Raw genomic sequence first — 15,807 nt, 5'->3', positions numbered from 1 at the left:
AGAATAGAATAGAACAGAATAGAACAGGCTTTATTGTCATTACAGAATTCCATTATACAATGCAACAAAATTTGGTTTTATGTTCTGTAAGATGTTCAGGTAAAATACACACATCAATTCTAAGACAGTCAAGAATAAAATATATAAATACATTAGTGCTGGGGGAGCGATTGAAATTTTAAATGCATTAATCGCATGGATTTCTGCGATTAATCATGATTAATCGCAGACTTATTGGGGGGGTTGCCGGCATCAACAGTGTGTATTTCCTTTCAGTGATATTTCAGACTGCAGTACTCCAGTGATAAAAATAATTGCACATGTCAGTGCTTCCAAACACCTATGTCCCCCCCCCCCCACACCCACCCCCCCCACCCATCTGAAGACAATTCAAATGAAAATGTCCATGGAACAGACCGCTACTGTTACACAGTTTATGTCCACACAGGTTTATTTCCACTTGTGAGTGATTGACAGGAGTCTTAGTCCACTAATCAGTACTAATACTAATAAGCCCAATAATATGTGATGTTCAGTTGTTCAAGTAAACAAAGGGGGCCCTCTAGTGGTGGGAATAAGTGTCACTAACATATGTTTTGTCCTTGCGGTGTTCCTAGTCAGTTCAGACATAAGAAGGAACTAACAGACACGTTTCTTCACTCTGTTTGTATGGCCCCAAAAACATTTGTCTGTGAGTATTTTCTGTTCAGTTGTTGTCAGAATGAATAGTATCAAATATCTCTAATGTGAACCTTTGTTGCTGGAGAAAAAGACGTTGGAAATCTTACGTTATATCTGTAAATACTAATCGTTAGCGGGTCTATGGATTTTTCCCATTCAAGTTAGCATCGAGCTAGCAACCTTTTACCTATTCATTTAAATGTATAATGCCATGTAAATGTACTGCGGCAGTGAACAGAACTCAGACAGATTTAGTTTGTATGTGTCAGTTTTACAGTGAGTCTACAGGAACAGATTTGGACACAAGTTTTGGGCGTCCGGCTTTTCTTGGTAAACCTGTGGTCTATCTGCAGCTAATCGCTACACCGCAACACAAGCAGAAGAATAGGAGTTAGAATAAAACGGCAGTAACGGGACAGAAAAAAAACTGTCAGCGTTATTTCATGAATGCGTTAACGCGGTAATAATTGCTGCCCGGCTTACTTTCTTCACATCTCACTGAGGAAGGAAAATCTCCCATTAAACTTGAAGGAAATATTGATGTTTCTAAACTATATGGACATAAATATTGGGACACATCATGTCTACAGCTGTAAGATGTCCTGTTCATGAGGATTTGACATAGAAACATCAATATTAATAATCAATAGGATATTTATCCCAAAATAAAACCATATTATGACATTGTTATTGTTGTTTTGTATCCCAGACCCCTGTTAGAAAAGAACACCTGAATTCAACATGTCCACATACTTTTGTCCATATAGTGGATGACGATATGTTAAAATTAGGGCTGTCAAAAATAATGCTTTAACACGCATTAATCCATTTACATGATTAAACTGATTAAAAATTTTAACACAATTAACCTACCTACAGCGCAGAATGACTGCACGTCTCCACCAACACATTTGGAGCAGTTTGTTTAAGTAGAATTACCACGTACGCCAATAAAGATGGAAGATGCTAAACAGCACGTTGAACCTCCGGATGGAAATATGAGTACAAAAATGCCCAAGAAGGAGCAGTTGTTTCAAGTTGTTTGAAACTGTTGAAGGTGTTTGATAAACACATTAAGTGCACATAAATTCCCTTCTTTCTTGAGTCTGTTTGCTCATGCAAAATCAAACACGATTAACCCTTTCATGCATGAATTGTGAGAACCCTAAGCAAGATTTTTTTCCCTGAGTGGTTTTATTCTTTTTTAGGTATGAAAAAACAATGGACTGAAATTTTTTTATGAAGCTATATTTCTTGGAGTTGCAAAAATGTACGCAGAGCTGGACACCATGACATGACATCACCAGGTAGATTGGCAACAGAGCATAAAATGAGAGAAAAAAAAAAATGTTGCAGTAACTTGATAAAATAAGTTCAAGCAGCATCTTTTTGAGTTCTCTTTAGTAACATTTTGAAGTCCTCATTACTTGAGACGGTAAGTTGAGTCAACAAATTGCAAGTTGTATCAGTTATGCATTCCATGTTGAGCCCACTTGATTCACGGTTGTAAGAACTTGATAAAAAAATTCAACCAACATCTCTTAAAGTTATCTCATATAATATTTTCAAATTCAACTCACTGATACAGGAAGTTGAGTCAACAGACTGCATGTTGTATCAACTTGTGTTTTAAAGTGTAATAAACTACAAGTCAACTGAAATTAACTCAGTCACAGCAACAAGATGACTTCACTTAGTTAAGTTCAGTCCACTTATCTTTTTTTTTTTTTTTTTTTTGTTTACAGTGCATCCGTTTAATTTTTGAAGCAAAGAAACATGTATTTACTGATATACTGTGTAAAAACTATGAAATATCAATATTTTAATGCTGCTAATCTGATGTTTTCTCACATTTTAACATACTCTAATACTAGTCATTACTCACTTTATGGAGATAATATGCAAAAAAACCCAAAAAACTTTCTGTCGTTAATTACAGTCTAATAACAATAACAAGCAATTGATTTACAGTCAAACATGTTACTACAGATCACATTTATCAAGAACAGCAAAGTTACAGTCATGTCATTAATGTCAGTGTATGGGATGAAGACAAGGATCCAATGTGTCGGCTGATATGAAAGTAAAAACAAAAATCTATGATATATAAGAACAGCTGTACAGGGTGTCCCATAAGTCTCCATACATAGGAGACATATACATTCCATACACATATGGTTGTAACATGTATTTCTTTATATTTCTTCTTTATAGTTCTTCAGCAGTGGAGGACACGCATTGAAATGTGTTCCTGACAAAATGGCAGTCATATAGAGCATATTATAGAAATAAAAATGGTTTATGTCAAGAAACATTTATTTTTCCTATGTACGGAGACTGATGGGACACCCTGTAGAATAACTGTTCACTGCAGTGACCACTGTGCATGAAAGGGTTAATATAGATTAAAAATGAATGATATTTCATGGTGATTATTTAAATTAATCCACAGCAACGCTGTGATTAATTTGATTCAAAAAATGTAACCGTTTACTTAGATATTCAACAAAGACAAGTATCATACAACCTGGTCATTGTTAATGGTACATATTAAAGGACTTTCTTTAACCTGATCTCCTGTAGACATTCTCCAACTGAATTAAAAATGTCGGAGGTTGTGTTTAAAATAGCTGGAGTCATTGCCTATTACAGTTAACGAGCCGTGTAGGATGTCGGTACTGTAAATGTCACACCAAATTTCAGTTTGAGCCACTGATGCAACTTCTCATTTAAATTGTTTCATATGCCTGTGTCCTTTTTGTTCTCTCTCTCTTTTCTTAATTAATTTCAGTATTATTATCATTATTATTATTACTTTTATTAACCCTCTGGTATCCTGTCCACCAAGGCCTTACTAAGCACTAAGTGTGCTTTTTTGGCACACTTGTGGAATAATGTCAAAAAAAATTTCATAGAGTTTGTTTTTAATTCTTTTACACTATTTTATTTCATCAACTTGAGCCATAAATAAAAATACCAAATACTCAATAATTGTCACATTTTTTAACCCTTTAAATGCCGTATTTGTAATGGAAACAAACCATTTTTTTAAATGCAAAAAAAACACTTTTTTTTTTCTCTCAATATTCTACATAAAAAGTGGATCACATATTATTAGATTTTTCATCCTGGCATATGTCAGTGATTAACTCCAACACTGGTTAATCTGCATGATTATTTTTGGCGCTAGGTCAAATGTTCAAAAATACTAGCATCTGTCACCAAGTGTGCGTAAAATGCACACCTATAAATCAAACCATTAAATATTATATATGATTTATTTTTCTGCTGTAATTTGATTTTATTTTTGTAAATCCAGCTCAGTCCTAATCATACAGATCAAATGTTAGAAATAGTGCGTTTTAGGCACACTGGGCAGACAGATGCTAGTCTGGTCATTTTCTTTGTTTACAATGTGCACATTTGAGTTGGTGGACAGAATTTTAAAGATCATGCAAAAATGAACAACTTTTGAATTCTAACTTTATTTAAATTGTGAAAAATAATATGAAGTTTTTTAAAACAAAGTGCAAAGTGTGCCTAAAAGGCACACCTGGATACCGGAGGGTTAATGGATGTTCTGGTCTTGATTATTAGCAATTTCATATCATTCTGACTTTGATAATTATATATCTGGCAAGGAAACTGATCTGCAGACATGTTTGTTTACTGGATAACTGCAGCTGTTATTTTACATTTGAATGCTTTGTCTTCGGAAATGTTCATATTTTGGTATGTTTATATTTATGTGGGTACCACCTGGAAGAGGGAGGGGGTGAGAACTTGTGTAATTAACGCATTTCGGTTGATTGTAAAATGTGTTTATAAAATGATAAATAAAGTTGTTAAAAAAAAAAAAAAAACGTACTTGTTTGACAGCACTAGTTCAAATGTATCACCATTCCATTGTCTTCAGATGGAAGGTCAGAGATGTGTGGGAAACAGTCTTACTGGAACCATTAGCCAGTGTCATGTTTGACCATTAAACTGAACCACCCCTCAGTGTTTGGTCCACAGCTCCGTCTTATCGCCTCATCCTCTGCCTCTCCATCCGTCTTCCCCTCCCTCCTTCTTCCCATTCAGCTGCTGTGTTTGTTGAGGAGCCTGTAAAAGTGTTACCAGCTGTCCAAACACAGATGACCCCAGCTGTGGATGGATGGATAGATGGATGGATGGATGGAACAACCCCCCCTGACTATTCTCCCAATTGAGTTCACGTTCCCTATTATCATAGGCCCATGTTTCCACTACTGTCGCCATGGCGCCCAGACAGGAAAGGCCAGAGGATGAAGGAAGAGGGAAGTAAGGTGGAAGAACGGTGAAGACAGAAGAAGGGCCGAAAAGGAGCGAGGACCAACTGGAAGACAGAGGAAGAAGACGTGGAAACCATGGAAAAGACTGAAAGTAACCATGAGAGTAGGGATGCACCGATACCCGGGGTCTGATACTCAGAGTGTGTACTCGTAAAAGTACTCTGATACAACCGCACTGATACTACTTATGGCAGCGTGACATTTGCAGTGAGTGTGAAGAGTGTGGAGGTTTAATGAAAGAAATGACAGTGACAAAAGTAACACTGTCTGCAAGTGACGTTACAGACACAGACAGATACAGACGCAGTGTTCTGTCTGTCCTCTGCGTACATTCCATCTGTTTTCCAGGTGCTCGCAGACGCGTACCTAGACGGAGAATACCAGCGGAAACCGTGGAGGTAACAGATCTGTTCAAAGAGCCACTGTGGGAGTTAGAGAAAAATCGGACCAATGGTCCTGGAGCTTACCGGCCAAATTTAAAAGCTGTGTTAAATGTATCCAGATCCATTTATTCTCCCCCAGTTCTGTGTATTTATTCTATTACAGAAATAGTCCATGTTTTGCTCATATTCCAATCAGATCTGGAAAAAATTCAAATTCACACTTGATATCATTGATACTGATTTATTGGATCAATCCACTTCCTATCTGTTAGAATGGGAACATTTTTCAAAGTGGCACCAAATCCAGAATCAGATCCAGATCCAAATAATTTCAGTCCCTTGTGTTGACATCATCGTACAGAAGCTGTAGACCAAGTCTGAAGTCAATCAGAACTGGAGTTTGGGAGAAGAAGACGATTGAAATGTTTTCCCCATTAGAGCCCATGTTAAATTTTGCGTCAGTTCCAGATCCAGAAGAAGATCCTGATCAGCATGTGGACATTATGTTTGGCTCATCTCCCCATCAGGGCTGGACTGGAGACATTTACACTGGAGATCATTTAGATTTACTGAGTTTACATCCATCCACTTCCTATCTCTGATAATGGGGACATTTTTCAAAGTCACATCAAATCCAGAATCAGATCCAGATCCAAATAATTTCCCTAACTTTCGTTGACATCATCATAAAGAAGCTGTATACCAAGTTTGAAGTCAACCGGAATTGTAGTTTCAGAGAAGAAGACGATTGAAAGTTTTTTTATCGGACGACAAACGACAGACGACAACAATAGCTTATGGCCTGTCGGCCGGTAAACTAAAAACTGCTGACATAACTACCCTCATCAATCAACATTAGCATCCACATTAGTGTTACCTCTAGTGATGGGACTGTTGGCTCTTTGAAGGGAGTCGTTCAATCAGGAGTCGTTCACTGAAAAGAGTCGTTCAACAGACTGGCTCTGTTATGTTTTTTTGCATTATTTTGAAACACCAGTGTTTTCATGACTAACAGGCTACATGTGATGATTGACATTACATTTTAAAGGTGTTTAATTGGCGCAGCAGTAAATATTATCTTACCATAAAAAAGAATGGTTAGTTCAAATGTGTGGGTTTAATCCATGACATGAGAGGTGACATTAGACAAATGATGGAAGGAGCAAAAACATCCCAGTACATTATGTGGACTAGTCTGTAGAATAAAAATGAAGAAGAAAATAAAACATTTTCTGATGAAAACATTTTTTCTCCTCAAAACAAGAACAATAAATGTGTGGAAACATACAGAAAAAATGCACGAAACACAGAAGTGATTTATCATTGCAAATACTTAAATACCTGAACAACTGTAGTGCATTTTCCCTCAGATCACTCACTCACTCTCAAACTTTTCTCTGGTTTAGACCAGTCTCCCAGCTCCGCCTCCTCCAGTCTCCCACTCCGCCTCCTCCAGTCTTCAGCTCCTCCAGTCTCGCTCCTCCTCCTCCAGTCTTCCAGCTCCGCCTCCTCCAGTCTCCAGCTCCCCTCCTCCAGTCTCCCAGCTCCACCTCCTCCAGTCTTCCAGCTCCGCCTCCTCCAGTCTTTCAGCTCCTCTCCTCCAGTCTTCAGCTCCTCCTCCTCAGTCTTTCAGCTCCTCCTCCTCCAGTCTTCCAGCTCCGCCTCCTCCAGTCTCCTAGCTCCGCCTCCTCCAGTATGCGCACCTCACTCTTCAAACTGTTGTTTTTTTTGCTAACTTCTGCCACGAGACATGCTCAGTGCACTCTTTTTTTCTGCTGGAACATTCCTCCTGCCCAATGCCTCCTGTGACACTAAATTGACAGGCAATTGGACACTCCCTCCTCAAAAAAAAGAAAAATGAACACTTTTTTACAAAGACTCTGTTCCCATCATTCATTTCAAAGAGCCATTCAAAAGATTCGATTCGTTTGCGAACGTCACATCACTAGTTACCTCTGTCATTGCCATGTTTATTATTACTGACTTCTTCTTCTTCTTCTCATTAAACTTTCCTCTCCTTCGTGGTATTTGTCCAGTATGGTTAATTCAGAGCGGCGCCCCCTGGTGGATTAACTGACAAACGCTCATTCCAACACTTAAATGCAGCACTTTGTTCCAGTCAGACTAATGACACGACAATAAAGCACATTTACAAAAGGAACCAACAACTGGAATGGGATTATTAAGGACTCTTGCAGGTACTCGGTATCAGAAAGTACTCTAATGTATGTACTTGTACTCGTCTGGAAAAAAGTGGTATCGGTGCATCCCTACATGAGAAACTTGAAAAGTAAAGATGAAGACTAAAAATCAGCAGGGATGTGGCGGTGTGTCCAGGAGGCATGGGAGACCAGTCATGGAATCAGGAATCCCATTAAAACCCAAATAAGTTGAAAACCACAGACGACAAAAGGTTAGAAAGTTTAAAAAGAAAACAGCCCACAAGCTTCAGACTCAACAGGCTGTCACCACTAATAAAGAACAGAACAGAACAGAACAGAACAGATGAGGTATAAGGGTTCTCTGTGTTTGAACTGTTATCTTGTACCTGTGTTGGATTTGCTGCTGCCTTTTAACGAGCTTCTGAACCCATAAACACCCAGTGCTGCAAATGAACTTTTCTGTCCATTTAACCTTTAAGTGATTTATCACCACTTATCATAATATTATCCTCTCCATTTTGATTTTTATTCAGTGAAAATCAGGTATTTTCCTGTATTTATTTTACTAATCATGTACTTTAATCATCATGCTGAGATTACATTTTTGGGTTATCACACCAAAACAGAGACAATTTGAGAAAAGTGACTTTTTCAGTTAAATCTCTCATTAACTCAGTGTTTCTGAAACTGTGAGGTGGGCCCCCAGGGTAGTGATGTGACGTTCACGAACGAATCAAATCTTTTGAACAGCTCTTTGAAATGAACGATGGGAACTGAGTCTTTGTAAAGAGCCGTTCATTTTTTTTTTTTAAGGAGTGTCCAATTGCCTGTCAGTTTAGTGTCACTGGAGGCATTGGGCAGGAGGAGAATGTTCCAGCAGAAAAAAGACACTGCGCTGTCTCATCAAGAAGTTCACAAAAACAACAGTTTGAAGCATGAGGTGAGCATACTGGAGGAGGAGGAGCTGGAAGACTAGAGGAGGAGGAGCTGGAAGACTGGAGGAGGTGGAGCTGGAAGACTAGAGGAGGCGGAGCTGGAAGACTGGAGGAGGAGGAGCTGGAAGACTGGAGGAGCGGAGCTGGAAGACTGGAGGAGGAGCTGGAAGACTGGAGGAGGCGGAGCTGGAAGACTGGAGGAGGAGCTGGAAGACTGGAGGAGGCGGAGCTGGAAGACTGGAGGAGGAGGAGCTGGAGAGACTGGAGGAGGAGGAGCTGGAAGACTGAGGAGGCGGAGCTGGAAGACTGGAGGAGGCGGAGCTGGAAGACTGGTCGAAACCGTAGAAAAGTTTGAGAGTGAGTGAGTGAGCACCTGTGAGTAATGAGCCAAAGAAAAAGGAGGAGGATTTGGATGCACTTTCAGAGAGAAAAGATGGACATGACACTGGTAATATTTGCAAAAAAAAAAATATATCTTTCAAGTCTGGGTCAACGAATAATTCACACCGCCATTTGAAAACTCAGCAGCGACTGTCCTGGTGGAACAGCTCAGACTAGTCCACAGAATGTACTGGGATGTTTTTGCTCCAGTTCCATCATTTGTCTAATGTCACCTCTCATGTCATGGATTTAACCCACACATCTGAACTAACCATTCTTTTTTACGGTAAGATAATATTTACTGCTGCGCCAATTAAACAAACACCTTTAAAATGTAATGTCAATCATCACATGTAGCCTATTTAGTCATTAAAACACTGGTGTTTCAAAAGAATGCAAAAAACATAAAAGAGTCAGTCTGTTGAACGACTCTTTTCAGTGAACGACTCCTGATTGAACGACTCCCTTCAAAGAGACAAAAGTGTCATCACTACCCGGGGGGGGGGGGGGGTCTCTCCTGGGGGTCTTTTTTTGTCTTTTTTCTTCAGGTTAGAACATGTATCAGGTGGAACTAATGTTTTAGTGTTAGAGCATTTATTTTTATTTATGTATTTATTTTTCAGAAGTTGTCTAGACTTTTGCAGTATAGTCAAAGGACATTTATTCCACACATGAACTTGCCTTTTGCCATAAGCCGTTTACCTCCATGTCTCGCATGTGAAAAGGTGCCATCTGTTCAGTTTCATAAGTGCCATGTGCTACTTCTCATACTTCTCATGCAGACGGTGTAGTTGAAACAAACTGTTTACGTGATAATCGACACGGAACGCACCCGCCACACACTCATGAAGAAACCGATGTGTTCCAGACATTAACGACAACTTCAGGTACACAACCTCCTGGTTCTGTGTCAGTCATTCAGGGACCTGAGAACGCCCGAATCCAGGACGGGATGCACTGGATGATCACAAGCAATTCAGGGAACGCTCCTGAACGTTCCAGAGCGATGCCAGGTCAGTCACTGTCCAGTGGGACACCTATTCAGTCCCTCCAGCTAAATGTGCTGCATGCTGTGTTTCTGCTGCCAGACAGCTGAGCAAATATGATCCAGGCATTTACCTGTGGCCCATGGACATTATAGAAGTAACCTACAGAAAACCTGAAACTCTGGTCAAAAGCTTTGTTGTACAGCCACGACAGAAACAGAATCATGAAGGACTCATTCTCAGTAATTACATCAAACACTATAAAGACTGTAGAGTTATAGGAATGGAATACAAGACAATACAATACAATATACTATACTATACAATAGAATAGAATAGATCTTTATTGTCACTGTTACAGGAACAATGAAAATCTGTTAAGCAGCGAACACTTACACTTCAAAAAGACCGTATAAAAACATCACAGAAAATACTGAAAGATATAGGCCAGGGCTGTCCAACTCATGTTAGTTCAGTTCCACATTCAGCTAAATTTGATCTGCAGTGGGCTGAACCACTAAAATAATAACAGAATAATATAAAATAATGTCAACTCCAAACTTTTCTCTATGTTTTACAGTGAAAAAAGTAAAATGACATTATGAAAATATTTATATCTACAAACTATCCTTTCAAACAATGTGAATAACATGAACAAACTGGGGAAAAAATGTAATTTTGACATTTTTATGCTGTAGTTTATTATTTCCACATGGACATTATAACTTACAGATCCCAGTGGATCTACAGATACACAAAATATTTAGTAACAGGTGGAATATTATTAAAATTGGACTTGTCTGAAGACATTTCAAACTGTTCATATTTGTTCAGGGTTTTCAGAGTTTTTGCAAAATTACTTTGTTTTAGTCTAAATAAATGAAAACATTCGCATTTACAAAGAATAAAATTGGAGTTGGGAGTATTTATAGGCTATTAGGAGCTTGAATTGGTCTGAATGTGGAACCTGAACTGAAAGGATTGTTCATATCTTATTGTAATTTTTGAAATTCACAAACTCATCCCAGGGGCCGGACTGGAGCCTTTGGTGGGCCGGATTTGGACCCTGGGACGCATGTTTGACACCTGTGATGTAGGTAATGTGCAAAAACTACAAAATAAAATATTAAATATACAAATACTGCTAAAATACTATTAAATACTACTAAAATATACAAAAATCTAACTCTTTACTATAGATAAGAATATATATAATATATATATATATATATATATATAAAGGCAGTATAGGATATATACACAAGGTAAGATTTAAAAACAGGGGCATGGGATGCGAGTATTGCACTGCTCAGAATTAACATAAAATACAGAATGAAACTAAAACTTCCAAAGGTGAATTAAAGCAGAAATACTGCCCACACTGAGACGAGTATGAGTGCCATCATATACTGTAGGTTAGATCTGACACTTACCCTGAACACACACTAAAGCATCAAACTGATGTGTGCACCAGCCTGTATGTGTATGCACTGTAAAAAAAAAACATCTGTAATTTAACTGAATTTTCACTGTTTGACAGATTTTTCCTGTATTTTTAAGATACAGGAAAATATCAATGAAATGACACAAACAGACTGTGATTTTACATGTCAAATGGAAAATAAAGCAAAAAAACTGTAACTGTGAATAACCATAAAATTTCCATTTTTTAAAAGACTTTTTTTTTTTTTTTCACAGAAAAATACAGTTAAAATACATTTGCAAATGTATTGTAATTTGACAAATATTTCTTTTCTATTTACGAGATTAAACTGTTAATTTAAAGTTTAATCTTGTAAAAAAAAAAAAAAAAAAAAAAAAAGAGATAAAATTACTGACAATTATCCATAACAGAAGTATTTGTTCATTCAGTTGAACCAGACTTGTTTGTTCATTGACAAATATCTTGTGTAATTACAGGAGGGTTCACAACAAAAATGTTGAATAAATGTATTTTTGTGAATGTATAACATGTATAAGCACTGATAAACTGTCCAACAGTTTTTATCAGGGATTGGACAACTGAGTCTCACTGAAAATTATTTTATATATTTTATAGGGAATTGGATTGTTTTAATACATGTAAATATTCTTTATTAAACATTAAAAAGTCAAAAAAAATGAAAAATCTCATGTAAAGTTAGAGTTAAAACTGTATTTGAATTATGGAAAATTACTGTATTTTTATGAGATGGTTATTTTCTGTTATTTCACAGTATTTTTTCGGCGCCCCTGCTGCTGGTAATACTGTTTTTTTAATGTGTTTTTTTTTTTTTTTTTATGGTGTGTATGTAGACCTGTGTATCCTCCGCCTCTTGTCCTCACTTGTACTGCATGTGTCAGTGTATTATAGTGCATGAGTGTACGTCATCTTGTATGAGCATGCATAACAGCGACGTGTCAGCGGCTCCTTCATATGTAATTGGTGTCAGTGCTGCTGTCCTGGTGTGACTGCAGGAGCTTAAGGCAGCAGCTGTTCTCTGCAGCTCCCACTCCACACACACATCACATCCTGTCACTCTCTATCCCTGGAACATGTTCAATGCAAGCATTCACAAATTCAACATGGACACACCATGGATACAACACATCAGACATGGCAGTATCTATAGTCACCAGGTCCAGTGAGTATGTGTTGGGAAAGAAAATAAACTTGGGAACAGAGTGGATGGTTTTCCAGGCTCCAGTGTCTGACTAAATGGACACCAGTTCATGAACACAACAGTTTGGGTGTTTTTTAACCTTTGTGCCACTCCCTTACCTGTTCTCTCATCTATTAATTAATGAATCAGGGTGTTTGCTCTTTATCCAAATAAAAATTCCTGACTTTTTCATAACTGCTATTTTGCCCCCAGACCTTGACTTTATGTACACTGTGAAAAAAAGAAACAAAACATGTAATTTAAAAAAAAAAACAGTATTATTCCAGCAGCAGGGGTGCTGAAAAAACACTGTAAAATAACAGAAAATAACCATCTCATAAAATATGGTAATTTTCCATAATTAAAATACAGTTTTTTGCCCTAACTTTACATGAGATTTTGCATATTTTTTTGTTTTTACTTTTTAATGTTTAATACAGAATATTTTCATGTATTAAAACAATCTAATTAGAATCAGAATCAGAATTGCCTTTTTTGTCATTTGACAGTACAGAGTACATCAAACGAAATTCAGTTTGATGATTAGGGACATGGGACCGCTGCTCCTCATACACAGTACAACTACAGCGCTACCACAAAACCCTTACTTTGAAAATTGCAGTGAAGAACGAAGACAACGTAAAGCACAAATATAAGACATCCTACAGTTTTCACACATGGACACATGCTGGAATTTTATTGTGGATTTGAAGGGAATGGGGGGGACAGCGTGAACACTAGGCAGACAGCAGACGTGAAAAAACAATGGGGTAGGGAGATGCTTGAACTGTGAAATAACTGTGGAATGTGTGTGCGAAGATAAAGAGACTCCAGTGGGTCATACTGTCCTTTAAGTCCAGTTCAGTTCAGTCTTATCAGTTCTTATCAGTCCACTGTTGTCCTGGCCGTGGAAGATGTTTGGACTGCAGGGGAGTAGATTTGAGAAGCACCTGCTGCTTCCTCAGCTCTCAGGGGAAAACAATTTAGTCCATGGGGGGAAACTGGATTTCTGCATTAATTTAGTAGAACTTCATTTTGTTCTACCTGGCCTCAGCATTCCTTAGCATCTTGGACCAGTTAGGTCCTGCACAATCCCTCGATCTTCCCCCGACTGCATCACCGCCCGTTGTAATTCCTTCACATTATCACTCACCGCTCCAAAGTGCTTCTCAAACTATTACCTATAAATATATATATAAATAATTTTCAGTGAGACTCAGTTGTCCTGTGATTACTCACCTGAATCTCTTGCATTACAGTGAACAATTTCTCAGTGCCATTCACCAGAAACAAACCCGTGTGTTTACGTTCAGAGCTGGGAGGGAACTCGGGCATCTTCGGAATTTTTTGTTGCGACGTGTATTGTGGGAAACGGAGGCTCGCGCTGCCACTGCACATCGAAATTGTTCACCGTGATGCGAGAGATTCAGGTGAGTAATGACAGAGAGACTAACAGATTAGTGATACTGAGGAGAGGACTGAGGCTTGACAGATCTGATGAAAAATTGGTCATGAAAGTCTCCAGCACCTTTAAGGAACAACTACCACCATGTCCCAAGCTTTGTATTTTTGGATGTTTCCCAGAAAGCTGTACACTTAGCAATAGCACTAAGAAGATGGTCATATTTTGTTCTTCAAGCTAAACATAAAATTGCGGTGTTGTGGAAGTCTGTTCACAGACCAAGCAAGTGAGTCTGGGCTGAGGGGCTACTGCACTGCCTTACCCTGGAGAGACTTACATTTGTCATTAAAGGCAAATATAACACTTTTGTACAGATGTGGGGCTCATTTAGGGAGTTTATGGAGGAAGACAATTTCATAACATGGCTAAAATTTCCTTAGGGGGTCAAATGAGTGTTGATTCTTGTCAAAAAAACAGTTGTCCTAAAGTCATAGAAGTGTGTGTAAATAATGCTAATCCATTTGTGCACAGACTACTGATATCACTGGTCTACAATTTTTTAGAAATGATTTACTTCAGACATTAAATGCTAAATGTTACATTTTTAATAGATTAATTGGAAAATAAATGACAGAAGTGCCGGTTTGCTGATGTTTTCAAGGTATATGATAAGCGTTATTACACATATATATTGGTTTATGTACATTTCTATAATAGTTTTATAAATCTTCCACTAAATAGAACCTGTAAAGTGAATGTATTCTAATGTGCAGACAGTGTTTTGAAGTAGATCTTGTAGCTCTGAGACAAATATTCCTTTTTGAGTCAAACCCATTCTCTCGTTAATTTTTGAATTTCACATTTGACCCAAGGCTGTATCTTGGAAAGTTCAGCCAACCAGCATTTAGGACTGGATTTTTCTTTATCAGTGACTCTCATGTGGTAAATTTCATTACTTTTATTCTGGAAGCATTTTCCTTGTAGACCAGTGTATTCTCTGACAGTGGAAGCTCTATTTTCATAAGTATTGGATTTGGAATAGCACGTGGATGTGAAAACTTTTGCTGGTGACGGACGTGACATTACCCATGATGCTCTGGTCAGTCCCAGTACTTTATTAGGAATAAACTTACAGACTTCCTATTGCTAATTGTGCTCTTCTTCATAAATGTTGGTATTGTGGATCTAAAACAATCCCAGCTGACACAAAAACCTAAATGTGTCAGTGGACGATGTGACATGGTTGTTGTGGATCCCATCATACTGATGCTCTGCAGCCATGTCAGCGTTTACACTAATGATCCCTGTGCAAAAACTAGGAGCACTATTATTTATTGGATAGTTTAGCATCACACTAAAGAGGAAAGAACAATCTAGAATTGTTCTTTTGTCTAAAATGCTTCTTATTGTAAAAGTGTTGATGTAAACAGTGCTGTGTGCCATTCTTCATGTATGTATTGGTGGAACAGAAGCAGGATGGATCAGCACCATACTCCAGATTGAACCTGTACAAATAAAACATGTGATATGGAGGAGGAATCTGGGAAGAAAAACTGGGGAATCCAAAAGAAGAGAAGATTTGTTTTTCAGAGAAATTCAGTTCAAATAGAACTTGTCCATTTGTGACATGAAAATATAGCATTAATTGTGCTGCAATGGTTCATTTTGGAGCTGAAAACATAGTTCATATGAGCATCAACATGTTGAACAGAACTGAAATCCTGTCCATTTGAACAACTGTCATTTACCAACACAAGTTCCTTTGGATTCACTGAGACTGATTAATATGAACACAGACACAAGAAGAGCTGTGAGCACATTTAACCGAACAGCTCTGTAGTCTACTGTGTTTTTTTTTTTTTTTTTTTTTTTGGGGGGGGGGGGGGGGGGGGGGGGGGGGGGGGGGGGGGGGGGGGGGGGGG

This window comes from Sphaeramia orbicularis, chromosome 19 (genome assembly GCF_902148855.1).
Source record: "Sphaeramia orbicularis chromosome 19, fSphaOr1.1, whole genome shotgun sequence".
NCBI classification, from domain to species: Eukaryota; Metazoa; Chordata; class Actinopteri; order Kurtiformes; family Apogonidae; genus Sphaeramia; species Sphaeramia orbicularis.
The sequence above is the reverse complement of the archived record's forward strand: the minus strand, read 5'-3'. Positions refer to the sequence as shown.